This window comes from Macaca nemestrina, chromosome 18, assembly GCF_043159975.1.
Source record: "Macaca nemestrina isolate mMacNem1 chromosome 18, mMacNem.hap1, whole genome shotgun sequence".
In the NCBI taxonomy this organism is placed as follows: Eukaryota; Metazoa; Chordata; class Mammalia; order Primates; family Cercopithecidae; genus Macaca; species Macaca nemestrina.
Window position 1 is genome coordinate 54,448,243 of NC_092142.1, and position 10,315 is coordinate 54,458,557.

Genomic DNA, 10,315 nt, shown 5'->3' on the forward strand with positions numbered 1-10,315 from the left:
CAGGATCTCAAACAGCATCACAAGGCGGTGTCTTCTGCTCCCTTGCTCCTCTCTGAGGAGCTCCTTGCCCCAGACAGACACGTTCAACAGTCTCCTGTGCCCGTTCCTGAAGTTAGCATCATGTCCCTGAGGGATCAAGTCTCCCACCGGCCTGGGGCATACACTGGTAGGGACACCTGCTTTCTTGAGGACAGCCTAGTGTGCTGTGAGCAGAATAGAGAGTGGGGGTGAGCAGGCACAAGCAACAGCTGTCTCAGCGCCACGTCCTGTCCTGTCCTGACCATCCCAGCCAGAGGCCACACATTTGGACAAAACCAGTCAGAGGCTGTGGCTAAGAACACAGCAGGGAGAGATGGGGAAGTGGGCTGGGGCAGAGTCTTGGAGGACACAGAGACTCAGGGACTCAGAGACCCCAAATGGGGGTGGTGGAGAGAAAATGGGATGGGGGAAGCAATGAGCAAGGTGGGGGTGGAAAGCAAGGAAGCCAACTGCCCGCTTGTCCTTGCCAGCCCAGCCAGCATCTTTAAGCTGTCTTAAGGTCCTGGAGTCTACCCATGAGTCCAGGCTAGGCCGAACAGGTTCTCACCAGTCCTCTGTCTTGCTGAGGTCCCTTAGGGAAGTGGGCCTACCTTATGAACCCTTTAAAGCCTCATTCTTTTTATTTGCTGTTGGGAAGTCCCACCTAGAGCCTACCCTAAATTTCTCCTGCTGTTGGTTACAAATAAACAATTCTATCTTCAGACTCCCAAGTCTAAAGTGGTCTATCCTTACCTTACCTCCACATGGCAGAAAGGAGAAGCTCCAGGACAGAACCTGTGCCTTTATAAGACAAGAAATCCCTAGAATTTTGAGTCAGCCAAATGACTCCTGAGCATCCCAGGGCAGAGCCCCCAGTGCTCTGTTTAGCCTTTCCTTCTACCCTGGGGACCACCCCACCATCCACAACTCCAGTTACCGGGCCTGCCTTTCCATCTCTCCATATCTAGGGAAGTGTCATTCATTTCTTCAACCACGTATTTATTCAACAGATGTTTACTGAGCACCCATTATGTGCAAAACCCTGTTCTGAGTACTGGAGATACAGCTGACATTCAAGTGCAGGAGTCAATTTTAAAAAGTCAGAAATCAAAGTAACAAGATTGTTTCAAGACAGCAGTAGCTGCCAGCAATGAAATTACACAGGAGTGACTGGTTTTAGGGGATGATCAGTCAAGGAAGGCTTCGCTAAGGAGGTGGCACTGGAGCTGAGACCTTAAAGATGAGAAGCTTTGCAGTTCAAGGGAACATTTAATGCAAAATCCAGTGGGGACAGATGTGTCAGTTGGGTCCTCCAGGAAGCAGAGTCTGAGATGAAGCTATAAATTTGGGGGACTAAGAAAATAAAAGGGGGATGAAGCATATTTGAAAAGAGAGAATCTCAGACCTCCAGAGAGCTCTGAAAAGTATCAACCCACCCAATGGGGAGCTCTGGAGAAAGGATAGGAGTCCCACATTTAGGCAGATACGCCAGGCTCTAGCCTCCTGCCACGCTTAATCATTAGCTGGGGCTTGACTGAAAGGAGGATGGCTTAGGCTTAAAGGCTGAGGCTGTCATTTCACTGCACTCTGCTGCTGAATGGCAAGTTCTTTCTTTCTTTCCTTTTCTCTTTTTTTTTTTTTTTTTTTGAGACAGGATCTCGTTCTGTCTCCCAGGCTGGAGTGCAGTGGCACAATCTCGGCTCACTGCAACCGCCGCCTCCAGGGTTCAAGCAATCCGCCCAACTCAGCCTCCTGAGTGACTGGGACTACAGGCATGCGCTACCACTCCTGGCTAATTGTTGTATTTTTAATGGAGATAGGGTTTCACCATGTTGGTCAGGTTGGTCTCGAACTCCTGACGTCAAGTGATCTACCTGCCTCAGCCTCCCAAAGTGCTAGGATTACAGGCATGAGCCACTCAGCCCAGCCTGCAAGTTCTTTCTTAAAAAAGGACCCCAGCAGCCACCTCTATGCGATCTTTCAGGAACAGAGAGAAGGCTGGTGTGGCCCAGGCTGAAAGAGCAAGGGAAAGAATGCGAAGATAGAGGCCAGAGCTGGGCTCTCCTCTTTGCCTCCCTGGGTGGCTCTGCACCTCCCACCCTCAGACTGCATTGCCCAGCTCCTGTGCTCCCTGGGCTGGACTGGGTTCTGCCAATGGGAATGCGGCAAAAGATAAAAAGGAGAGAGGAGAATAAAGTCATTGTGTTTATTTCCGGATTCCTCCTGGGAGGTCACCTGGGGCTGGCTGCTTCATTCATGGCCTCTGCTGTGTGCAATTTTCCCTTCTTTTGGGTTCCAGGAGCTGCTCCCTCTGGTCAGCCCTCTGGGCCTGGTGCTTCTGGCTCAGGTCCCTGCGTGCCACCCCTTGGCTTCCCTTATACCCTACCCCTGTGCTTTGGAATTAATCCGTCGTCGTCAGCAGTAAGCTCTCCTCGAATTATCCTTATCCGGGAGGGCCATCTGCTCCCTCCTGGGATCCCGATTGCTGCAAAGAGGTCATGGCAGGGTGTGGAGGGTTCTGCAGGCCATGGCAAGGAGTTGTGGTTTTATTTTAAGAGTGAGTCAAAGTTGGCAAAGGGTTTTAAGAACAGTAGCCAGGACTTCTAAGCCTCTGGAGCTTGGAATCCATGAGCCTGGAGTTGAGGTGACCAGCAGAGAACCTAAATGTTCTGGGAGGCCGTGGCCCTGGGGAAAGCCCTGCCTCTGCTCCTTAAGGGTTGTATGTCCTGGCGCCCTTTTGGGCCCATGAATGCTTCTCAGATGTACCTGGGACCTGCAGCAGGACAGAGGGCAGGGACCTCGGGCAGTGGGTCTCTCTAGCCTTCATGCTCTTTCTGGCCTTTCCTTCTACCCTGGGGATGACCCCACCAGCCCCAACTCTGATTACTGGGCCTGCCCTTCTATCTGCCCATATGTAGGGGAGAATCATTCATTTCTTCAACCATTTATTTGTTCAACAGATATTTATTGAGCACCTACTATGTGCAAAACCCTGTTCTAAGTACTGGAAACACAACTGACATTCTAGTTCAGAAATCAATAAAGAAGTCAGAAATTAAAATAACAAGATTGTTTCAAGACAGCAGTAGCTGCCAGAAATGAAATAACACAGAGGTGACTCATTTTAGGGGATGATCAGCCAAGCAAGGCTTCGCTGAGGAGGCAGCACTGGAGCTGAGACTGTAAAGATAAGCTTTGCAGTTTCTTATCTTTAAGATGGGAGGTTTCTCGGCTAAGATGTTTCTCAGCTAAAGTCTTTCACTATTTCAGTCAAGACTTTCAGGTTGCAAGTGACAGCAACTCAACCCAGGCAGCTTTAAGCAAAAACAAAACAAAACTCAAGGGTTGACAGGAGGAGATTTATTGGCTCACAAACTAGAAAATGAAGGATACATCTGGCTACAGGCAGGGCTGGGTCCAGGGTTTCCACTGATTTTTTGGCTCTGTTCCCATTGGAGAAACTTTAACCTCGGGAAGCCTCTAACCTTAAAGGTAGTTCCAACCTTAGGTCAGACCAACTTCATTTATAGCTGAAAGTGTAGATGCATCCCAAATATAGGCATAACTCCTAGATGCTGCAAGTTCAATTCCAGGCAGCCACCATGAAGCAAATATTGCAATAAAGCAAGTCACACACAATTTTTGGTTTCTCAATACACATAAAAGTTATGGGCAGGGCATAGTGGCTCATACTTGTAATCCCAGCAATTTGGAAAGCTGAGGGGGCAGCATTGCTTAAGCCCAGGAATTTGAGACCAGCCTGGGCAACATAGTGAGACCCTGTCTCCACAAAAAAATTAGCTGGGCATGGTAGTGCATACCTGTGATCCCAGCTACTCGGGAGGCGGATGTGGGAGTATCACTTGAGCCCAGGAGGTAGTAGCTGCAGTGAGCCATGATTGTATCACTGCACTCCAGCCTGGGTGACAGAGTATAAGACCCTGTTTCAAAAAAAACCGGTTATGTTTACATTATGTTATAGTCTATTAAGTGTGTCATAGCATTATGTTTAAAAAACAATGTACGTACTCTAATTTAAAAACACTCGATTGCTAAAAAAACAAAAAAAAAATGCGAACAATCATCTGAGCCTTCAGTGAGTCATTGTCTTTTTGCTGACGAAGAGTGTTGCCTCATTGATGATGGCTGCTGACTGATCAGGGTGGTGCTTGCTGAAGGCTCGGGTGGCTGTGGCAATTGCCTAAAATAAGACAATAATACAGTTTGCTGCATCGATTGACCCTTCTTTTCACAGAAGATTTCTCTGTAGCATGAAATGCTGTTTGATAGCATTTTATCTACACTAAAACTTCCTTCAAAATTTGAGTAAATCCTCCCAAACCCTGCCACCACTCCTTTATCAACTAAGTTTATGGAATATTCTAAATATTTTGTTGTCATTTCAACAATGTTCACAGCATCTTCACCAAGAGTAGATTTCTGTCTCTAGAAACCGTTTTCTTTGCTCATCCATAAGCAGCTCCTTATCTGTTCTAGTTTGATCATGAGATTACAGCAATTCAGTCACATCTTTAGGCTCTACTTCTAATTCTAATTCTCTTGTTATTTCTATCACATCTGCAATTACTTCCTCCACTGAAGTCTTGAGCCTCTCGAAGTCATCCATTAGAGTTGAAATTGACTTCTTCCAAACTCCTGGTATGTTGATATTTTGACCTCCTCCCATGAAATCATGAATGTTTTTATGGGCATCTGAAACGGTGAATCCTTTTCAGAAGATTTTCAATTTACTTTGCCCAGATCCATCAGAGGAATCATTATGTATGACAGCTATAGCCTTATGAAATACATTCCTTAAATAATAAGACCTGAAAATCAAAATTACTCCTTGATCCATGGGCTGCAGAATGGATGTTGTGTTAGCAGGCATGAAAACATTAATCTCATACATCTCAATCAGAGCTCTTGGGTGGCCAGGTGCCTTCTCAATAAGCAATGGTAGTTTGAAAGAAATGTTCTTAAGGGCCCAAGATTTTTGAATTAGCAGGCAAGCATTGGCTTCAACTTAAAGCCTCTAGCTGCATTAACCCCCGACAAGAGAGTCAGTCTGTCCTTTGAAGCAGGCATTGACTGCTCATCTCTAGATATAAAAGTCCTAGACGGGATCTTCTTTCAATAGAAAGCTGTTTCATCTACATTGAAAATCTGTTGTTTAGTGTAGCCACCTTCATCAACGGTCTTAGCTAGACCATCTGGATAACTTGTCACAGCTTCTCCATCAGCACTTACTGCTTACCTTGTACTTTTATCTTATGGAGACGGCTTCTTTTCTTAAACCTCATGAACCAACCTCTGCTAGCTTTAAACTTTTCTTCTGCAGCTTCCTCACCTCTCTCAGCCTTCACAGAATTGAAGAAAGTTGGAGCCTTGCTCTAGTCTAAGCTTTATCTTAAGGGAAGGTTACGGCTGCTTTGTTCTCCTATCCAGACCACTCAAACTTTGTCTGTATCAACAATAAGGCTGTTTCACTTTCTTTTAATTTGTGTGTTCACTGGGATAACACTTTGAATTTTCTTTAAGAGCTTTCCTTTGCATTCACAACTTGGCTACCTGGTGCAAGAGGACTAGTTTTCGGTCTCTCAGGGCTTTTGGCATGCCTTTCTCACTAAGCTTAAACATTTCTAGCTTTTGATGTAAAGTGAGAAATGTGCAGCCCTTCCTTTCACCTGAACACTTAGAGGCCATCGTATGGTTATTAATTGACCTCATGTTGATATTGTTGATCGTAGGATATAGGGAAGCCCACAGAAAGGGAGAGAAATGAGGAATGGCCCGTCAGTTGGTAGAGCAGTCAAACACACACATTCACAAGGGTGATTAAGTTCACCCTGGTATATGGATTAAGTTCACCCTGGTATTCGCTTTCACTCGCGTCCGTGTGAAGAGACCACCAAACAGGCTTTCTGTGAGCAACAAGGCTGTTTATTTCACCTGGGTGCAGGCGGGCTGAGTCCAAAAAGAGAGTCAGTGAAGGGAGATAGGGGTGATGCCATTTTACAAGATTTGGGTAGGTAAAGGAAAATTAGTCAAAGGGGGTTGTTCTCTGGCTGGCAGGGGTGGGGGTCACACGGTGCTCAGCGGGGAAGCTTTTGAGCCAGGATGAGCCAGGAGAAGGAATTTCACAAGGTAATGTCATCATTTAAGGCAGTGACTGGCCATTCTCACTTCTTTTATAGTGGAATGTCATCAGTTAAGGCAGGAACCGGCCATTGGGATGTATATGTGCAGGTCACAGGGGATATGATGGTTCAGCTTGGGCTCAGAGGCCTGACATTTGTGGCACTTCATAACAATTAAATAGTGACATCAGAGATCACTGATCACAGATCACTATAACAGATATAATAATAAGGAAACATTTGGAAATATGGCAAGAATTATCAAAATGTGACACGCAGACATGAGGTGAGCACATGCCATTGGGAAAATGACATCAATAGGCTTGCTTGACGCAGGGTAGCCACAAACCTTCAATTTGCAAAAATGCTATATCTGCACAGCACAATAGGGCAAAGTGTGAATCAAATGAGGTAACCTGTACCTCCAGCTAAACTCCCAGAATTAATTTTCCTTGGCTCCAACGGATTCACAAGCCAGTATCTGAATCATCACCTCGCCAAGATGTCTGGATCTGCTTTTTAGCCCAGCCTGGGTCACATCGCCACTGTAGAGCCAGGAGGTGGGTCATATCTGCTGAACTCAGACCTAGAGTTGGGGAGAAGTGGCTTCCCAATGGGAAACTAAGGGGCAGCTAACCAGAAGTAGGAGAACAGGGTCTTGGGAAGGCTTACATGGCAGATGGCCACTACCTCCCTCAATGCTCTGTCCCCTGCTTAGCATCCCGCATTGTCATTTCTGCGTCTTCATCAATAAAACACTATCTTAATGCCACTGTACCCCAGCACCGAAAACCAGTGTTCATCAAAAACGTCCGGAATAAATGACAGAATTCATGTCAAATCACGATGTCTTCTAATCACAGCCCACGTAGTTTTCTGGGGCTGCTGTAAGAAAACTCTACAGACTGGGCGGCTTACAACAGAAATTTATCCTCTCAGAGTTCTGGAGACTAGAAGTCCAAACTCAACATGCCAGCAGGGCCATGATCCCTCTGAAGCCTCTGGAGAAGAATTCCTTCTTGTCTCTTCTGGCTTCTGGGTTGCAGGCAATTCCTTGTCTTGCAGGCATTCCTTGTCTTGCAGGCATTCCTTGTCTTGCAGGCATTCCTTGTCTTGCAGGCATTCCTTGTCTTGCAGCTACATTGCTCCAATTTCCGCCTCCATGGTCACATGGAGTTCTTCTCGCTGTGTGTCTCTGTGTCCAAATTTTTGTCTTCTTATCATGATAACAGGCATTGGATTAGAGCCCACTCATCTTAACTTGATTGTAACTGCAAAGACCCTATTTCCATGTGAGGGCACAGTCACAGGCATTAGAACTTGAACATATCTTTTTGGGGAATACAATTCTATCCACTAAACAGCATTTTTGCCTCTACATTAAGATTGACTAAAAGATGCTGCAGTAACAAACATATCCCAAAAGCTCCGTGGTTCGTTGTATAAGAGTTTGTTTTTCACTTACGAAGTCTGTAGTGGGTCTAGTTGCTTTCACTTTATGACTTTGCCAGATCAACACGGGGCTCCCAGGGTTACCATGGCAGGGGAAGAGAGATTTACAGGAGTGCACAGGGGCCCTGGAGCATATTGCATGTGCTCACCAACAAGCCCATTATCATCAGATACTGCCTGTTCTCTGCTTGTCCCCTGGGCCATTCTAGGCCCCAAGTGAGGGTTCTTGGATGTCACACAAGAAGGAATTTGAGGCAGTCCATAAAGTGAAAGCAAGTTTATTAAGAAAGTAAGGGAATGAAAGAATGGCTATTTCATCAGCAGATCAGCCCCAAGAGCTGCTGGTTGCCCATTTTCATGGTTATTTCTTGATTATATGCTAAACAAGGGGTAAATTATTCATGCTTCTCCCTTTTAGACCAAATAGGATTACTTCCTGATGTTGCCATAGCACATGTAAACTGTCGTGGGGCTGGTGGGAGTGTAGCAGTAAGGCTGACCAGAGGTTTTTCCTCATCATCATCTTGGTTTTGGTGGGTCTTGGCCAGCTTCTTTACTGCAACCTGTTTTATCAGCAAGGTCTTTATGACCTGTACCTTATACCAGCCTCCTATCTCATTTCATGATTAGGAATGCCTTAACTTGCTGGGAATGCAGGCCAGCAGGTCTTAGCCTTATTTTACCTAACCCCTATTCAAGATGGAGTTGCTCTGGTTCCAATGCCTCTGACATAGTCACTGCTGGGCACAGAAGCCTCTCTCTCACTGAATGCTGCTTCTGCAGCCATTGCCATCTCTGAATGGGCACCAAGCCCGTACACTGGAAACCGATGCCCTTGGAATGCCATAACCACAGAGGCTGTGAAGAGGTACAGTCAAAGCTGCCCTCTGCCAGAGGAGCCCCAAAGCTATGTTATGTAGACCCCAAAGATTTTCCGAAAAGGTTAAAACTCAAACTGAGCAAGTGTAAATGAGCTACACCTAGTGAAGGAAGTCACATACAAGGCAATACGACAGAGAGTGGTGAGGACTGTGGCAAACCAGCTAAAGGGAGCAGTCACTACTCAGCTTCAGCAAATTACTGCCATATGGAAACTGGCATCCAGTATTGCCAGATTTTTGGGACATTTTTTAAAAAAAAAGAAAACCAGAAAGTCAGATTTTTACATGAAGTGTCCCAAATTTCAAAATGCTGTTCAGGCTGGATTCAGCCCACAGGCCACGAGTTTGCAGCCCCTGCTTTAGTGAGACAACTTTTTCCATTTTCACTCTCAGCTCTCAGCTCTCCAACTTGGCTCTCTGGCTATTCACAGGACGTGGACACGAGCCCAGTGGGGCTGGGCCAGCAGGCAATCCCCCTTCCCAACTGACCTCAGTCTTGCCCTCTCCAAAACAGCCAAGGTCTCTCACTGGGTCAGGCTGAAGGGCCTGGTTCCCTCCTGCCGGGCAAGGTCCCTCCCAAGAGGCTCCTTTAAAACTGACTCTGGCAAGTCAGCAGCACACACCCCCCTTCAGACAAGCCTGAACTTGTCCGAAGCCCACTGAGACCCAAGCTGCAGAGACTTTTCCAGCTGTGATGATCAAGACTCATAATCGTGACCTCCAAAGCCCTCCACAAGCATATTGCTCCTGATTCTTTCAGCCCCTGACCTTGCTTCTCAAACTATTCCCTGCTGAACCCCAGTCCTATCTGCCCCCTTCCTAGGCTGGTCCTTATTGACCCCTCCAGCTCCATCCCCTCACCCTGTGCCCCACCTTTTTCAGATGGAAAAAACTTCCTTCTCCAGTGCCTCTTGCTGTTTTTCATCTCTGGGCCTTTGCCAATGTTCCCTAGATTGTGCCTAAAACTTTTCCCATATTCCCCACCCAGCACTCCACATCTTTAGCTCTTCAGGTCTCAACTCAGAAGTCACTTCTTCCAGGAAGCCTTCCTTGATTGTCTTTGCTAGTTTAAGGGCTGAAGTCAGGTGTTCCCAATAGCCTGCGAGAGTTTCCCATCGCAGCTTATCTCTCAACTGTCTTTCCTGACAGAGGGAGAGGACATTCCTCAGAGAATGTTTTCAAGGGGAGAACCTCAAAATTGGCATTCAACCTGAGAGGCCACATGGATTCTTGGCTTGGCTCAGGAAAGGATTCAAGAGTAAGTGGGGAGTTCCTGGAACTGAGGGCTCCTCCCCTTTTTAGACCATATAGGGTAAACCTCCCCACATTGCCATGGCATTTATAAATTGCCTTGGCACTGGTGGGTGCTTCCTTTAACATGCTAATGCATTATAATTAGCATAAAATGAGCAGTGAGGATGACCAGAGGTCCCTTTCTTTGCCATCTTGGTTTTGGCTGGCTTCTTCACTGCATACTGTTTCATCAGTGGGGTCTTTGTGACCTCTATCTTATTAAACCAGTCTTGACCAATTTCTATCTCATCCTGTGACTGAGAATGCGGACCCTCCTGGGAGTGCAGCCCAGCAAGTCTCAGCCTCATTTTACCCAGCCCCCTGTTCAAGATGGAGTCGCTCTGGTTCAAACGTCTCTAACGCGGGGCCCGTGACTACTCTGTTTCCCAAGGTGTATCTAGCATCTCGCACTACGCGAGGCCAAGTTAAGGCTTACACTTTTGCAGAAGGAAAGAGGTAGCGAAGCAACCTGGGACGTTCCACTGTTTCTGTTTCCATCTCTCTATCTCTTTCCATCTCTGTTCATCTCAT